This window comes from Vicugna pacos, chromosome 1, assembly GCF_048564905.1.
Source record: "Vicugna pacos chromosome 1, VicPac4, whole genome shotgun sequence".
Lineage (NCBI taxonomy): Eukaryota > Metazoa > Chordata > Mammalia > Artiodactyla > Camelidae > Vicugna > Vicugna pacos.
The window spans coordinates 118,559,235-118,578,911 of NC_132987.1; the positions used below are offsets into that span (position 1 = coordinate 118,559,235).

Consider the following 19,677-nt stretch of genomic DNA (forward strand, 5'->3'; position numbering starts at 1 on the left):
AAAGAAAGAAAAAAAATTGAAGCTTAAAAATTCAGATCTTAATAAAATGGATAATATTGAGCCCTTCAGAAGATTCTTCTAGAGAAAGACCATGGCAGTGGGCAATGCCGCTATTCTGTCACTAGAACATGGTGATGACACCATCTCCTCCAGAACACGGGGATATTCAGGACCAGCCAGCAGAGACTTCTGTGCTGAAAACTAGTGCATCAGCCCTGGGATGGGGGTTGGAGCACACAAAGACCGGGCACACTGAGGTGCGCTCCAGTTCCCCTCCACCACTCGCTAGCAGTTACAACTCTGTGCCTCAGTTTCACCAACTATCAAATGGGAATAAAATTATCCTAAGCCCCCTGGATTGCTGGGACAACTAAGTGAGTGACTCTGTGTTAGAGAGTAGAACCCAGTTAGGCAAATTTAGCAGGCACTTAACAATCAAAGTTACTGACTGAGGGAGGAATTGAAGAGGAGCCTAAAACATTAAATAGATGCAATTCTGTTTATTTATTTTATTTTTTTTTTTAATGGAGGGACTGGGGATTGAACCCATGACCTCGTGTATGCTAAGCATGCGCTCTACCACTGGGCTATACCATCCCTCAAAGATGCAGTTCTAAAGGGTCCTGTGAAGCTGGGTTAAGTGGGAAGACTATCACATCTGCTAGGTGTTTCCAATTCCATCAAATTCCTGGGGCTTTGCTGCCATCCATCTCCAACTTCCCCAAGATGGCGCAGTGATGGACTCCATCTATAGACCTGCTTTCTTCCTCATCCCCGAGCAGTCCAGATACCAAGCTGAGAGTATTTGAAGGACTCCAGCTTCGTGGGCCAGTGGGGTCTGGAATTGTGGCCCACAGACCCAGTATCCAGAGAACAGCCTTGGGCACGTGTAAATGTCTCCTCCCCGCTGTGGCATTTCCTCATTCTCTCCCTCCCCTTTTGTCTTCCTTCTCCCCTTCCTCCTCCGTCCCCCACTCAATCTCACTACAGTCCCAGCCTCCCTCATTCCCTGGCCTCCCAGTTCATTAACACCGTGGCCCTCCATCTCCCGCAGAAAGAGACAAAATGGCACACAAGCTCTTCTGGCAAACCTCCGAGCATCACTTTTCTGAGATTCTGCTTAATGGGGAGAGCTCAGGAGGCTTTGCACTATGTACTAGGTGAATCTATTATAGTTCAATCTACATTGCCTGACACAGTTTATAGGGCCAGAATTTATTACCAGCCTTATAGCTTCATAAATTAGCTAGTCAAGCCATTGCCCCATCTCAGTGCGTTGATGTATCCATGAATTTATGGTACTCTGCCTTCACGGAGCAGCCCTGCCATCACTTTTCAGTACTGTGAGCATTAATTTTGTCCTGGGATATAAATCATCACAGTTATTATGAGAATACAAACATAAACAAAAGAGGAAGAAAATTATGTAGGTTATAGCCTAATGGACTGAAACCAATCCCAAAAGGAAAGGAGACACTTGATAAAGTTTGCAGTCTTTGGATGATTTTTGAATGTGCTTAGTGTTATTTCAGCTCAAAAAAAAAAAAGCTTTACACACTTGAATGAGAAAATATGTGGTGAAGAGCCCACTGACAACCCACAGCACGCCAGCCAAGCAGAAGTGCTGCGCTGTTGGGATATCTGGGCTGTCTTCCCTTCGAAAACCAGCATTTTAAGTGTTAGATAAAGAGGCTCCATAAATCAGGATTATATCCCTTCAACATGATCTTAGTGTCTTCAGCGAGGATCTTCTGCTCTTTGGCTGTTTGGATTGGTCTGGTTTTATGTGGTCAGTTGTGGGTAGGGTTTGGTAAGGGCGTTGAAGAGGTTGTGCAGCGGGAAAGCTATGACTTATTCTTTTGTTCTTGTACGTTACTCCCAGGACTAAAAACAATGCCACGTCAAGTCTCCTGCCCATACGTAATAGCCAAAAAGAACCTCTGGCATCTAGCTCGCGAATCCCCAGTGCATTCCGCAGCCCCGCAGCCAGTCTGTCTGTTTAAGAAGGCATAGTACTGTAATTCGAAAATGACCAATGAAAGAGAACGTTGGTTTTATTTATTTCAAAATACAGGTTACGCTGTCTCATGAATAATAAACAGATTTTTTCCAACAAATTTTAAAAAAGCACAGGGATTCTGAACTGTTAAAAATGTTTCCATCACCAAGATTTTAAGGATGCCACAAGTAGCTGATTTTATTGATGACATCTGTGTAGTGGAAAAAGCATGGATTTACAAGACAGAAAGATGTGGATTCGAATGTGGGCACCACCATTAACTACTGTCCAAGCACAGGGCTTTCTGCCCACTAGTCCAGAGCTAAGTCAAGTTTCCCACTGCAGATGTGGTCAGTGGGCAGCAGGTGGGCACAGCAGGCTGATAAATTTGGTCTCAAGAGCTTGGAAAGTGGAACCTCTTTGGAAGCCATTCACATACACTCACAGACTTGCTGAGTTGGGAGGCTTTAGACAGAATCTAACATGTTTCACCTCTGGCCTCTGAGCTAAGGATGGTGCCAAGGGTTTTCAGCATATTTTAAAAGAGCAGAGATCACTGGAGGAATGATTTTAAAGATGCTCACTAGGCATCTCAGTAAGATGTCAAGTTGACAGCTGGGTGCAGGAATTTGAGTGTGGAAGGACCATCGGGGATGGAGATATTTGGGAGTCATAGGCCCGTGGGTGGTCCTGGAAGCCACAGAACTGGAGGAAGCCACTCAGGGAGCAACAAACTAACTCCCTTCTGTGATAAAGGAATCATGGCAGATTATTGCCGATTATTGTTCCAACTGGAAACTCCATCCCTCCCGTAACAGGGTGAATGCAGTTTCACTCGCTGTCTGTGACTTGCCCTGGCCTTCCCGTGGGCACAGGGCACTCACCTCCCCTTTAACTTTAGGCTTGTCCATGCACCTTGCTTTGACCAATAAATGGGGGCCAACGCAAAAGTGTGCCCATAACAGGGGGCAACTCCAAGAGGAATCATAGGATTCTGCCCACCTGTGAGCTTCTGCTCAACCTCCTGGGACCCAGAATGGAGCCCAACAGAGCCACATCTAACCTGCATCTTCCAAGACAGAAGTGAATAATTGTTGTGATGAGCCATTGAGAGTTTTCGGCTGTTTGTTACTGCAGCAAAAGCTAACTAATATATCAAGGAAACTTATCACTCTAAGGAGGTACCTCCAAAAGAAGCAGAGTTAGTCCACCTCAAAGATGCCAGGCCCCCAAGTCTGAGAGTGTTTCAGGGAGATGTGCAAGGCCGGCCCAAGGCAAGAAGAGGAAATGGTCCCCGCTTACCACTGGAACGTCCAGACTTAGGTGCTGTCCACTGCACTCCCCATTGGTGCCTTTCCCACAGTGAAAACCAGCCCTGAAGAAGGGTTCTGATATGAGTCATTGTGTAGCTCAGTTCCACAAGCATTTACAAGATCGATGAGCCAGCAGAGTTGCTTACAAACAAAGATGAACACGAGACAATCCTGGCCTTCGGTGGGCAGCCAGCCAGTCCACTCACTGAGTGCAGAAGACTAGCAATTGACACAGGACAGAGACTCCCTTGAGTCTCTGAGCAAACAAACAAGCGATTGCTCTGGGTGTCAGCCTGTCAGCACTGGCGAGGCTCAGGGTCACACCACACCACAACGGTGCAGCCTCAGGTGTATCAAGTCCCTGGGAGAAAGGTGGGCACACCCTGGAAGCCGCCTCAGATGCTGCCGTCCAGTGCACTGGGGCACACCTGTCACAGGCTTTCCATGCAGTAGGGGGCTGGATAGGACCTCATTGGGACCATAATCTGGGCTTTTCACTCTCCACAGGTAAATGCAACTCACCAAACAGCATTCCTCTTTGGATTCTCAGCCAGATCAATGTGGGAGATTGAAGGCTGGCTGATAACTAGGAAAATGAGATTCTGCCATTCCTAAATGAAAGGGTTCCTAGATCTCTTTCAATATCAGATAGCTAACACACACACACACACACACACACACACACACACACAGTCTGCATGAAGTAAACAGAAAAGAAATGAAAACACTGACTCATTTCTTTTGCAGTGCAAATTAGATTAAAACTTACAGAAGACCAAACAGATTTAAGATCTTGATACATTATCTCTGAAATGGTTGTCATGCTCAAAACATGGTTTCATTTATCTCTTCATCTGTCAGGTAGCATCTGGGGGCTTTGTCACCTGAACAATAACAGCACGTTTGGCAGCATTACGGTATAACATAGCTTTTACATGTGCTGGCTTCTTTTACCCATCACCACAACAGAGAACGGAAGTCCCGGACTGAGCTGTGTTCAGCCTAAAGGAATGAAGCCCACGTGCTGCTTCGCACTGACAGCAAACCTATGACTGAGGGAGAGATTTTCACCTGCCTGGGATGACGTGAACTTGAAATGAATCTCTGCATTTGGGCCCTTTGCCTAGGAAGCACAAAGAACATCCTTCCATAACTAAACAGTGCAATTCATAACATTCAGCCAGCCATTAGATTTCTTAAAGGACACCCTGGCTTCATCTTCAATAAAACACAATTCAAGGGAGTAATTCCTTCCCTGGCAAATTTAAAAAAAAAAAAGCTTTAAAGCTTTCAGAGTCATAGTAGTCACATCAAATAAAAACATTCTTGAGATGCTTTTCATTTCAAATTGCAAAACTATTTATTAAATCGTCTCAGCTTTCTTCATCCTTCAGGCTATCTTTGAAGCCTTAAAGTAAAGCTCTTTCATCAACCATGTGACTCAGAGGTTCCTCCTACCTTCTGGGTCACCTCTGGCCATTCCTCGCCGCCCACGCTGTGATCCAGGCTCAGCGCACCACTGGACATGCTGTAGTCCAGAATGCACAAGCACTAGACGGCACACCATGGCATATGCTTCTCCTGGAAGCCTCCTCCCTACTCAATCCAGCTAACTGGTGTTTGCCCTTTAGACCCAATGCACGTGCCAGCTCTTCTAAGAAGCCACCCCTGTCCGCCTCTCATGGGTCCTCCTAGAGCACCTGTCTCCTCCAGCCTCGAGGGACAACCTGGGTTTGAATCTCAGCTCCACCAGCTCTTCCAAGTGCATATAATCCCTCACACACCAACCAAATTCAGTTTTGTACCCATAATTGATGGATGAGTGCTAAAATCCATGGTGTGTCACTTGCAAAGATACACTGGCCGATGAAACAATGAAACTATCAAAGCTTACGCAGCACTTTACATTCAAAATATTTTTTAAAAGCTCAAAGCAAAGAAAAATTATTTGCAAGAAAGAACACTAACTGAAAAGCAACAGAAACAGATATCTAATATTTCATATATAAAAATGAGTGTTTTTGAAGCCTTCTTGTGAGGCAGTACTTGGGTTGCAAAAGCTAAAATAAATAAATAAGTAAAAAATCTCAAGGCATTCATGTAAAACTGCACCAGAGAAGTCTCCTTGGGAATGTTAGGTGAATCTGTGACCCAAGGAGAGGGTCCTTTCCCAATGAGATCATAACTCAGCGTTTTCAAGACTGAGCACTGAGCATTCGCTACAATGGCCCGGACACAGTATGAAGCAGTTGCCCAGCTGAAGGCGCTTCTACCCAAAAGCTGCATAACACGCTTAGTGATCCAGCGGGTGAGAGCTAACGCATCCCAGTCCACATTTCTAACTTCATTATCTGGTATTATGGAAGATGAGCAGAAATGAAATCCAGAGTCTCTCGAAGGTACCAGTGTTTTCCCAACTTTTTCGAAACGTGAATTAGACAGACTTGCTTATTCATCTGATCTCAGTATTTTCAATCACAATATTGCCATACAGAAAAGGGATGCAGTGTTTTCTCAATATGTATCTTTATATAACTATGCACAGGAGACTCTGGAACTATGTAAGACAACACAGTAATAGTGGCTAACGGCAGAGACGTTACAGGGAGTTTTTTTCTTACTTTTGCTTCTCTGTATTTATCATCTTTCTCAACACTGAATTCCACTCATGCCATAAGAAACAAAGACCACAGAGTCCTGAGAAAGTGACGTGGGTTCAGCCATTTAAAAAAGTCCCCAAGAGCTTCGCCTGTCTAAGGGATCACATGAGCCGTCAGTCACTGATGGGCCCCACACGCTACCCAGAACCACAAACCCATTAAATATGAACGTGATGCCCTCACGTAAACACACAACCTCCCGTCCCCAGCTACTGGTCCAAGTAGAGTTTGAGCGTTTGTTCTGGGGCAGATCTACAGCAGAACCACTGGGGACACAGCAGAGTCGGCCAGTTGGGGAGGTCAGAGGACCTGGCCACCTCCTTCCCAAGGCCTTGCTTCCCGTGGAAGTGGGGCCTCCCAGGGGGTCCCCAGCACCTCCACTCCCCTGCCCAATCCCTTTCCCATGAAACTTTCGCCTCCTCCCTCCATGTATTCCAAGCTCTCAGAATAACACCTGTCTTGCTCAGAGCCAACCAGGCTAAGTCAGGCATTTTTACACAATTTCTAATAAACTGTCACTGTTTGTGATGTCTGCATGATTAACTTCTTCCTCTTCCATCAAAAGAAAAAGAGAGAAGCAATACACAGCTTTTGTTTATAAATGACTAGGGTCATCCCAAGTGTCCCCTTCCACCGAAGTATCCTGAACTAATTAACATCATCATTATTATTTTTGTGGTTATTACTATCAGTATTATTAATGCTTAGAAATGATCTGTTTTTAGGTAGGTAACGTTTACAATCCAATAATAAAGCTTCCCATGCTGAGTGCACAATTCGCAACATCCTGCAGCCCCTGCATGGGAATTTATAAAGCTCAGATGTCTGCCTGTAGACCTCCAGCGGGAGACAGTGAGATCTAAACTTCTGGAACAGGAGGTAGGAGACCTAAGGCCTCCATCCCTGCTCAGTATCTAAGCAAGTAACCCATTCTCTCTGGGAAAATCACCCATGCTCCTTGCTCTAGACTAGAAGCAATTATAATTGACCTCCAAAATCAATACACCAGGACTCTATGACCTCCCCCCACCCAGGAGGTTCTTATCACCACCCAAGCGAAAGAACTGTTGCTCAGTTAGGTTCACTTTAGTTGCAAGTAGCGGAGATAACACTGACTGAAAACAATGGTGGCTTTTAAAAATAAGCAACTCAACTTTAAAATGGGCAAAAGATTTGAACAGATATTTTTCCAAGGAAGATATGCAGACAGCCAACACGTGCATGAAGAGCCAGTCATTAATGAAATGCATATCAAACCCACAGCGAGATACCACTTCACTCCCATTAGAATGGCTACTATCAAAATAACAGAAAATAGCCAGTGTTGGTGAGAATGTGGAGAAACTGGAACCCTTGGACACTACTGGTGGGAACAGAAAATGGTGCAGCCACTGTGGAAGAGTGTGAGGCAGTTCCTCAAAAAATGAAGCATAAAATAACCATATGATTCAGCAATTTCATTTCTGCATCTATACACAAAAGAATTGTGAGCAGAGTCAGATACTTGCGTGACTATATTCATAGCAGAACTATTCTCCATAGCCTAAAGGCAGAAATGACCCAAATGCCCATCAACAGATGAACACATAAATGAAATATGGTATAGACATAAAATGCCATATTACGCAGCCTGAAAAAAGAAATGAAATTCTGAAACATGGTACAACATGGAAGAACCTTGAAGACATTATGCTAAGTGAAATAAATCAGACACAAAAAGACAGCTACTGTGTGATCCCACTTGTATGAGGTCCCTAAAGTAGTCAAATTCATAAAGTTAGAAAGTAGAATAGATGTTACCAGGAGCTGGGGGGTGATGGAAGAATGGGCAGTATTAAGGACTGATTGTGTTCCCCTAAAATTTATCTGGTAAACCCTAATTCTCAGCATGATGGTACTTGGAGGTGGGGGCTTTGGGAAGTAATTAGATCATGGGGTGGAGCCTTCATGATTGAATTAGTGCCCTCATAAAAAGATACAAAAGAAAACTTGCTTCTTTCTTTCTGCCACATGAAGACACAGCAAGAAGGTAGCTGTCTGCAGGCAGGAAGAGGGCTCTCACCAGAATCTTGATGCTGGCACCCCGATCTCAGAATTTCCAGACCTCAGAACTATAAGAAATGCTTTTTGAGCATTAAATGGTAGTTAAGCATTAAATGTTGTTAAGCATTTAAATAGTAATTTCTTACTGAAGCCTGAGCTGACTAAGATAAGGAGTCAATTTAATGGGTTTAAAGTTTCTATTTGTGATGATGAAAAATTTTGAGAAGTGTATAGTGGTGATGGTTGCACAACACTGTGAATGTACTTCATACCACTGGACTGCACACTTAAAAATGGTTACAATGGTTAATTTTGTTATGTATATTTCACTAGAACATAGTTTTTTAAAATAATGGTGGCTTAAACCATACCAAAATACACAGATAAGGGCTGGTATGATTAACAGCTCCTTCTGTTTTGAGGTTCTGCCACTTTAACATGCAGCTTACTCCTTATAACAAGATGGCTGCTCCAACTCCAGTCGTCACATCAGCAATCCAGCACGTAGGATGGGGAAAGGAGAGGAGAAGGGCACACTTTTCCCTTTGAAGATTCTACTTGGAAGGTCAACTTCCTAGAAGTCGCATGGAGCCCTTCTTCCCATGTTCTGTTGGCCAGAAACGTAGTCACAGGGCTGTACTTAGCTGCAAGGGAAGTTGGGAAAAGCGGTCTTTGTTCTGGGCGCCCATCGTGTCAGCTAACACTCAGGAGCTCTGCACTGAGGAAGAGTTCTGTTACTGAAGTGTGAGTACTGACAGACAACAAGCCATCTCTGCACAAGTGGAAAATCACCTTGCAAATGTTTTTCTGGCACAAAGCTGCACATCTTCAAGATTTCTCTAGGATCACACGCAGAAAAGGGGAGCTTTGAGAAAGAGCTGTAACCAAGTGAGTTCTTCTTTGATAAGCTTGCTTGGCTTGGCAACATACAAGGAATCTGGACCTTCATAGGGATGTGACACAAAAATTGTTATTCACCCTGTACTCCAAGGAGTAAGTACAGCTAAATTGAGAAGTACTGATAGAAAAGAAAAAGAAGAAAGAGAAAGAATAAAATTAAAAATAAAATGATGAGGGTAAAGGGCCACCTCCCTAATGCCTCACCCCATCTATTTTGTAGAATTTTAAATACCTGGAACAATTGAATGCAAACAAGCTGTTGTTATCTGGGCTGCATTCAGCTTTGGCAGAGAGAGACCAGGAAGCGCCCGCTGGCACATTCATGACTTTTCAGGTGAGAAACAAACATCTGTCTTCTCCAGGGCACCCGCTTGCCAACTCTGAGTACATCCTGCCCTCAGGGAAAAAGATTCAGTATCTTCAAAACGCACCCTTCCCTACACTTTGTTTCCTGTCCAGGCTTCTTTTGTTGAAAGTTTCAGAGTACCGAGTACAAGATTTCACACAGTCACACCGTTAAGAGAGGGAACGGGAGTTCTTATGAGTCATAGAAAATTTGGTTTAAAAAAAAATGGCAGAAGGAAGAATCAGGAACACGAATCGCCCACACGTCTCGTCTCTTGAAAGCACATTGGGGGAGATTTTGCTTTTAGTGGTAACTTAACATTCCGTGGCTGCTATATATGTCATTTTCAGCAGAGACGAAATAACTCACAGCCTGGGAAGACTTTTATAGCCTTCTCATCCTTTTTAAGGGATGGCATGGTCCCAATTTTGGCCCTCCTTTCACTCCTTTCCTTTGGACAAAATCTGTGTGATCTTCAGTAATACTAGAACAACTCTGTGTTACTGCACATGCACACCTGATTCCCACGCCTTTTCCACCCCGTTTTGGCACAGATCTATCTGTACATGGAGGCGAAGAGTCCCTCTGCCCCCATTCTGACCTTCTGGAAGCCACGGCCCTTATCCCAACTCAGCCCTCCTGGCATTACCTGTCTCCTGCCAGGTCTACTGCCTCAAGTCAGGAAGCACTTCAGACCCAAGGTCTGCAAACGAAATCCTGCAGACAGTTCAAGAGGGTGTGCTTGGCTGAGGAAACCCAGCTTCAGCGGCTTCCGCTGGAATCATCGGTCCGTCAGCATCACCACTACAGAAAGTCATCGCTCAGGTTTGAGAACACTTCAAACTCTCCCTTATTTTTAGCATTTATTATCCAGCTTTTCAGAGCTGTCCTATCTCGAAGGGAATCATGCTTTCTGGTTTGTCCAGGGCCGCTCTAGGCTAGCCCATTGTCAGTACAATCATTGTGCCCTCTTTCACTTCGAGTTTGGAAGACAAATTATAGGGATGCTCAACTAGTCGCTCAGATTTGTGTGTAAGCTCTTTGACAACAGGAAAGACTGTCCTGGGAACCTTTCCATTCTCCAAGGACCCTCCCCTCATACAGCAGCTGAGCCAGGGAGGGATGGAAGGGTGGAGGGAAGGAAAGAAGGACGGAAGGGAGGGAGGGAGGGAGGAAGGAAGGAGGCGAGGAAGAGACTCTTTCCAACTCCTCTTGCTCAAAATCCAGTCATGAGCCCAATATAAGGAAGAATGTTAGAAAAAAATTACTTGTAAGAGTAGAATTCTCCCCTCATAGGGAAGGCTAGAACACCATGGATGAAAGTAAGACTCAAGCTGACTGTCCAGATTCAAAGTCTCTTTTTTTTAACTGAAGTACAAGTTGATTTACAATGTTGTGTTGGTTTCAAGTGTACTACAAAGTGATTCAATTATATATATGTTTATATATATATATTCTTTTTCAGGTTCTTTTCCATTACACATTATTACAAGATATTGATATATTTTCCCTGTACTATACAGTAGATACTTGTTGTTTATCTATTTTATATATAGTAGTATGCACATGTTAATCCCAAACTCCTCATTTACCGCTCCCCCCACCAGATTCAAATTCTGACTCCATAAGTTACTATCTATATAACTTCAAGCAAGTGGAGTAACCATTCCTTGCCTCCATTCTCTTATCCTTAAAATGCGTGTAGTAAAAGTGACTCCCCACACACAAATGGCCAGCACACGGAAAAATGCTCAGTATCACTAACACTCAGAAAAATGCAAATCAAAACCACAATGAGATGCCACTACACACCCATTAGGATGACTACTATGAAAAGGAAAGAAAAGAAAAGAACAGAACATGTGTTGACCAAGATATGGAGAAACTGGAACTCTTACACACCATGGTGAGACTATAAAATAGTATAACTTCTATGGAAAACAGGATGGAGGGTCCTCAGAAAATTAAACATAGGATAACCATATGATCCAGCAGTTCCTTCAGGGTATTTACTCAAAAGAATTGAAAGCAGAGTCTTAAAGAGATATTTGCACACTCATATCCATAGCAGCCTTTTTTACTGGCCAAGAGGCGGATGCAACCCAGGTGTCCCAACGACAGATGAATGCTTAAAAAAAAGTGGTATATATTTGTAATGGAATATTATTCAGCCCTTAAAAAGAAGGACATTCTGTCACATGCTATCACATGGATGAACCTCAAGGCTCAGTGAAAAAAGCCAGTCACAGAAGGACAAATACTATATGATTCCACTTACATGAGGCATCCTAAGACATCACATATGTAGTATAATTGTGGTTACCAGGGACTAGAGTGGGAGAAGATGGGGGGGGTCAGTGTTTAATGGAGACCAAGTTTTAGATATGCAAGATGAAAAAGTTCTGAAGACCTGCTTCACAACACTGCATAAACCTAACACTACTGATGGTACACTTAATAATGGTTTAAATGGTCAATTTTATATTATGCGTTTTTTGCCACAGGGGAAAAAATGTATTATCAAAAATGTGCCTCCCCACAGAGCTATTGTATGGATTAAATCAGTTCATATGTGCAAAGCATAGAACACTGGCTGGAAGAGAGTGAATGTTTTATAAATGTCATTGTTATCAGTGAATCCGCATATTCTGCTCCACATCACATCAACACGTGTGAATTATTTCAGCTTTGGTGTCTTTATTGTTTGTGTGGGGTTTTGTTTTCTTATTTCTCTTCATCTTCCCAATTTTCTGTATTGTGTATTGCTCTCTAAGGTCAAACTGTTTCAGAAGTTTTACATATTCTATGTTAAAATTATTCATTATTAAGGTAACAATTTCAAAACCCTATTTTTTATTGAAGTATAGTTGATTTACAACACTGTGCTTCTAGTTTACAACATAATGATTCGTACATATATATATTACACATATATAATGCATATATACTATATACATATTATATATATATGTTATACCTATATATATTCCTCTTCATATTCCTTTTCAACATAAGCCATCACAAGGTATCGAATATAGTTCCCTGTGCTACACAGAAGGACCTCACTGCCCACTTATTTTATTTTATTTTATTTTATTTCTTATTGACGTATAGTGAGTTTACAATGTTGTGTCAATTTCTGGTGCACAGCATAATGTTTCAGTCATACATACATACACATCTATCCCTTTTCATATTCCTTCTCATTATACATAAAGTAGTTAGCATCTACAAATTCCAAATTCCCAGTTTATCCCTTCCCACCCCCTTTCCCTTCTGGTAACCGTAAGTTTGCTTTCTGTCTGTAAGTCTGTCTCTGTTTTGTAGGTAAGTTCTTTTGTGGCCTTTTTTTTTTTCAGATTCTACATATAAGTGATATTGGTATTTTTCTTTCTAGCTTACTTAGTATAACAATCTCCAGGTCCAACCATGTTGCTTCAAATGGCATTATTTTAGTCTTTTTTAGGCATATCTATATATATCATGTATTGTTCTTTCTATATATATATTGCTGTCTATATATATTCAATAGAATACTATTCAACCATAAAAAAGAATACAATAAAAATGATTAAATTTTTTTAAGAAAAAAATTAAGTGTCATTTATTCAATTTCATAAGATACAATTTTAAGTTTGGGTTATTTTATTTGCTTAGACTTTTTGAGGGTCTTCCTATTTACCATGAACTTGGCAGCAGCTGATGTCAAAAAGAAACATGGTTGTGTTCAAAGGCAGTATGATAGGGCTGCCCTGGAGGTAACACAAAGTTAGAAGCATAAAGCCCAGATCACAGAATATAAGGTTCCAGATTTCTTAGGGATTATTCTGGGCATGAGTTTCTAAGAAGAACATTGATATATATATTTATCAATGTTCTTCTTAGAAACTCATGCTTATCTCCAGAAAAATAAAATCAATATATAATAGCTCTAAAAAATATTATGTGAAATAGGGGTTTACAAAACTAGTTGCACTTTACCTGAAAAAGAGAAGTTTAAGGAAATACTCATTTGAAATATATGGAGGTCAGTTAAGTGTTCATTCATTCATCTGTTCAGCTTTGAGATTATTTGATAAATATTTATTATAAGATTTTTAAGAACCAGGCACTGTGCTATGTGTTAATAGTACTATTAGAGAGCAAAAGCAGCCACTTTGCTGTGTCATCCCAGAAGGTGAAAGCAGACAAGTTGAAGGAGAGAATCTGAGGTCAGTCTACGGAAGCACATACTGACAAACAGCTATTTTGCAGTGGAAGGCGCTATTTAGTGAGGAAGTGAGTTCCCTGTCCCTAGGACTATGCAGGGAGAGGCACTATGAGCAGTAAGAATGTGGAGAAAAAACTTCTACCCTAGGTTCTAAACAGATGTAGCAAAGGTAGCAATCTACCTCTCCTCCAACCAGAAACTCTATGAAGTCCACTTTTAAAACACACTCTGTGGAGAGCATGCCAGTGCATTCCGAGTGACGTCAAGATAGAATGCTCAGCAAAGTTTCACCACTCATTTCAGGTGACAATCTGAACCAAAACCTAAAATGATGCAGACCTATACTACATCTGCAACATTCACTGTACTAAATATAAGCATGTCTCTTTACATGGGCATGTACAGATGGCCCCTCATCAGACTCTATGTTAATGACAACCGCACAACAGTTCACCTGGAGGTAGTACCTCTTCTTGCAAATTTCATCCCAGCCTCCAAAAAAAAAAAAAACAAATAACCATGCAGGTAATTGCTAAAACTTGGAAGCAACCTAGATGCCCTTCGATTGGTGAATGGATAAACCTGCTGTAGTACACCCATACTGTGGAATATTATTCAGCAATAAAAAGTGAACTATGAAGCCACAAAAAGATATGGAGGAGCCTTAAATGCATATTAATAGGCAAAAGAAGCCCCCCCCCAAATCACAATACTGTGTTATTCCAATTATATGACATTTTGAAAAGGGCAAAATACTGAGACCTTAAAGAGATCAGGGTTTGCCATGGGTTTGAAGGGAGAGAGGGAGGTACAAAACGGTGGAGAACAGAGGGTTTTTCGGATAGTAGAACTATGATACTATAATGATGGATATATAGCTTTAGACATCAGTCAAAACCCATAGAAAGTACAACACAAAGAGTGAATCCTAATGGAAACAAGAGGCTTTAGTTAGTAATAATGTATCAATATTGGCTAGTCAATATAACACATCTACCACATTAAAAAAAAAACCACACAGAGATGGATAAAAAAAATAGTATATTCATAGATAACTAAATAGTACATAACTAAAGAAATAAAAAAATCCTTAAACATCACAGGTATGTCTTCCTTTAAGGGGGAAAAAAGTTCTCATTTCTAAAACCCAAATCTATCACAAAAGAATTCAATGTGATACTTTTAAAGCACAGTTATTGAGTGCAAAATACAGTATGACAACAAACATCTTTGCAATAACTTTCTACCTGTAGGTTAAGGTCAACTGTATGGTTGAAAACTGAGCCATAGAAGTCTGGGGTCACAGTGACAGAGGTCCCCTCTGATGATTACCACACGTGTTCAAACATGCTTGACTCCAGCATGACTAAGCTGGAATGAGATGCAGGAAGTAAGATATTGGGCAGGGCCCCCACTTTACCAATCACTAGCTTGGCAATACTGGGCAAGGGACTAGACAGGTGTCGATTTTCTCATCCAAGAACTGAACAGAACAGAGCTGGCAGTACTTTTGACCTTGGTCTCCAGTGGAAAAGGAGGTCTCAGTACAGTGGGAGTGGTAGGACAGGGAGGGGCAAGATGGGACTGGCTTCCACCAAAAGGGTTCCACTCTTTTGGCAGGAGGTTTTACTTACTGGGCTTTTATGTACAATTTTATTTGAATAAAGGGCTCCTGGACTAAAAAAAAAAATTTTTAAGACATCTGGTTCCTTGGGGAGGGTATAGCTCAAATGGTAGAGCACATGATTATCATGCATGAGGTCCTGGGTCCAATCCCCAGTACCTCGTCTAAAAAAAAAGACATCTGGTTCCTTTTCCCTGAAGGTATTTACTCACGCCAAGGAATGAAGCACCTGCAGGTGAGGAGCAGATGAAAGCTGAAAACAAAAAAACTTGAGGGAACCATTTTTTCATTTCAAAGGGGATTACTGAAGGAGGAATGTACTTTGGCTCCTATAAACCCATCCAATATCTCATCTCCCACCATGGCTCACTGCTGCAATGCTGCAGAATGTTATCCAAAGAGTTCCTCTCTCATTCCAATGGCTTAAGGAGAGGAAGATTCTCCCTAAAATACTGGGGTCTGTTTGGAGGGATAGGTGAGCACTATCTGCATATTTGTCCTACTTAGAAGGAATCAAATGTTTACTCAAAAGCCTTTATTAAATAATAAGACAAACTATCAAAAAGGAAAGAGGAAAACATCCATTACAGTTTACAGCCAAGAATCAAGGACTCTTAAGTTGGAAGAGACTTTAAATGAGGAAAGAAATAAAGCCACAGAGGAGAAATATGCTATAGAATGTCACACAACAAGAGGTAGATCTGAGATCTAAAGCTGGTCCAGTGATGATCTATTCTAAACGAAGACCTCGATGAAGATCCTTCTGCTCAGGCATCAGCTTCTCTGTGTTTGCTGGTCAGTGTAAAAAGCACCTTGAATGTTTCGTCTTCCTGGACTTCATAGTCTCCTGAAAGGGGCATATGCGTGTCTATGTATTCATGTCTGTGTGCATATCATTGTGTAGGTGTGCGCCTTTCTGCTGAAGCTCACAGAAGGAAATGACCTACCTGCAAACTGGCAAACGGCACCTGACTGAATGAAGAAATACTTGACTGAGAGCTCAAGAAACTCTCAGTCTTGAGAATTTGGATTTCCTGCTACAATCAAAACTTGAATGTTCAAAATGGTCTTTATTTATTTGGACTCAAGTTTTTGAATGCTACCATGGCATAGTGTAAAGAACCCACACATTGGAGCAGATCCTGCACCACTAATTAGATGCCTATAGGAAGTGACTTAACATCTCCAAGCTTCAGTTTCTCTATCTAAAACCAGGATTAAAATGTCCATCTTGCAAGTCTGCTGTGACAATGAGCTAGAGTATGAGAAACTCAAGGAGCAGCAGCTACTATTATGTTAATATTACTAGTGACTTTAATTATTAATATTACTAATAAAGAAGATTTTAAAATAATTCCACTGTCTTTAACTTACTATACTAATAACCTAATGTAATAGTGTATTGACTTGTTTTCTGCTTAGTTGTATATTCTGCATGTCCTTTTTTAACCTGTGGTGTTGCCAGTTTCACAATGTCTCTTCACAGGTTCTGTGTGTGTGTGTGTGTGTGTATACACACATGTATGTGTTCCAATGAGAGTTCCTATTTGCCCATTAGAAGTTCTCCTCGGAATCTGTATAATAATAATAAAAGCAAGACATTCAGCACTGCAGACATGTTAACTGAATGGATTCAAGACCAGGAGAGTTCTCATTATTTTCACATCCATGACACACACTCTGCCTGGGAATTTCAGGGAAAACAAAGGACTAAATGGTAAGGGATGGAACATGGTGCAGGTGACTTTGGAAATAAATGTTGGGGATGGGGTGTGACCCAGGGAGGAAGCTTGGCTCATGGGACTCTTCAGGGAGAAAAATCCACATGGAATCTGAGGCTTTCCCCAATTCTGGGAAGAGAGCTCTGAGAGGCTGCAGAAAACACAACCACCTTCAAGTAAGTGTCGATCCACACCCTGGCAGATAATCTCCAGAGACGGTGAGGACCCCAAGCCCTGCACAGTGTGGACATGAGGTACTGCACTAGAAAGAGAACTCAGTGAATAGTGAGACACTGCCCCCAGGACCTTCTCTTCTACTTGACGCTCAGCACAGTGCAGCCAGGCTCTCACAACCCCACCCTCGCTCCACTGTCCTCCCCAGGACAGAAGGATGCAGAACCCTTCTCTGGAGATATCAACCAGCCCCAAAGAAAAAGCTCCCAGATGGCCACTTGTTCCTCAATGCCATGGTCAGGCCCCATCATGGCACATACCCCAGCTAACAACCCCACACAGGGTCCTGGTCACTGTCCTGGTGATTACATTATTAATCAAAACAAGCATCCAAGCACCACCAGACAGGAGAAAACCCTCCAACATGAGAGATCAAACATAAACAGAGAACAAGTAAAGTAAAAGAGATGACAGGAAGCAGAAAAAAATGTCTTAACTTGTAAAAACTATCATTAAGATGCTGGAGATAAGAATAGATACTACCACCACTTAAAAAAAGATGCTAAAAACTAAAAAATCAGAGAAGAGATTCAACTCAATTAATGAGAGTTCCAAGAAGAGAGCACATTAGAAAAAACAGAAGGGAAATTATCAAAGAAATAATATAGGAAAACTTCCTGTATCACAGAAAGGCCTGAACTTCTAGACAGAAAGGGCCCCTGAGCACCTAACCCAATAAAAGGAAGAAACTCTCACTGAGGCATATTCCTATGAAATTTCAGAACAACATGAATAAGCAGAAATCCCTGAAAGCAAAGAGAAGAAATAGGAAAATATAACCTTTAGAAATTGTGAATCACTATATTGTACACCTGTAACTTGTAAAATATTGTACATCATTTATTCTTTGATTTAAAGGAAAAAGAAATAGGAATCAGCAGTCAACGAAACATCATTTTCTAAGTCGTGAGGAAAATGATTTTTAAAGGGAACTGAATGCCCAGCCAAATGGCCAAGCTGAGGGCCACCTTGAGAATTAGGCAGATGGGATAATGGGGGTGGGGAGAACAAGGAGTCCAGTACAAGAGATTCCCCAGTGCCTGGAAGCAGCCAACTTAGCTGGAACCTGAGAGCACAGGGCTCCCAAGGACATCCCCTCCCCTCCCTCCAAAAATCTGGGAGATTACTGAATGCAGCCTCCCACCCTGGTAGATTTCAGTCCTGCTAGGAGGTTGACTGGTATCATTGATAAATACATAGAAAAACTAAGGCAACACTCAAATCCCAGGAAAAAAACAAAAGGCAATCACAGCACACCATCCAGCTCACCTCTATTAACAGTTACACAGTTATAATCATGTCAGAGGTGAACATTAATGGAGATAATAATAGAACTACCACTTGAGGGGGGGCTGTGAGTTGCAAGTTAATACACACAAGCATTTGAGATGGTTCTGCGCCAAGAACATATAAAATGCTCAATGTATTTTACTCTGTTACTATTTCTCATACCTCATCATGTTCTTCCCACACAGATAGCGAAGCTTCATTCCCACCATGTTTCAACCACTCTGTATCTAATACATCATGCTCCATAAGGTTTTCAAAAAGGCATGTTACTTCACTAGCAGTGACGGTCAAACAGCTCTGTAGTTTAGAGATAATGCCATATAATAAGGAGAGAAATAAGTTTGTTTTATTTTTTTAATGTGTTTTGATGTTTTGGGAAACAACCTAAGTATCCAATGATAGGGAAACAGCTAAGAAAATTGTGGAAGGGGCACAGAATGCTTACAAATGATGTAAATAATATAAATACATGCCGATGACACATTAAGTGAAACAAACAAAAAAAGAAGTGAACGTTAATGTAACTGTCATTGCTTAATACTCGGAAGGATGGAGGAACAGGGGAGGGAGGGGTGGAGCATGAGCAAATTTTCACCTTCCTTAATAGAAAATTGACAGCGTCCAAACTGAAAACTCATCAAGGAGCTGCGTGAGCCCGGGATTTATAAACATGGACGTAAAAGACAGAGGAACAGCTAAGAACGGCAGTTACCTCTGGAGGCGTCAGGCAGAGAACTGCTATTTTTCATTATACGTGTGGAAATATGATACAACTTTTAATCTTATATATGTATTGTTTTGAGAAAAATAACAATTACCTTAGGGAAGTGATCAAAGGGGACCTTCAGAGTGAACAAACTGAAGAACAGATAGATGTGCAAGAGATTTCTGAGGCTGGATCAGGAGACTACAAGTGGCACAAAGCTTGTCCCCAGGGACTGTCACACGTTCATTGTCAGGGCTGTGGTGTCTGACCAAACACACCCTTCTGCATTATTTTAGTAACATGCTCATTTGTCTATTTAGGTCACGTTACAATACAAAAAACTAGCAAAAGCCAAACAGCTTGGCGTAGTTATTGGGTGTTGTGCAAATCTCTTCCCCAAATCCACATGTAAATTTGTTCATCCTTCACCTTTTAAAAGCCTTAAATCTTGAAGTGCAAATAAGTTTAAAAAAAATTCCTGAATGGTAATTTGGCAATACACATCAAAAGATTAAAGGCACACAACCTTGACCCTACAATTCCACTTCCAATAATGTAACCTAGTCTTTGGTAAACTCTACAGTATGGTTTGCAACAGTGATCTTCAACCCTAAAAGCACGTGAGAATTCT

General features: G+C 41.6%; 1 protein-coding gene across 2 annotated transcripts in view; it reads right to left on the bottom strand.

Moving 5' to 3' along the window:
- The window catches only part of ERG (ETS transcription factor ERG), a 247,546-nt gene that overhangs the window by 209,564 nt on the left and 18,305 nt on the right, over positions 1 to 19,677 (bottom strand). The gene's annotated exons all lie outside the window — the stretch shown is intronic.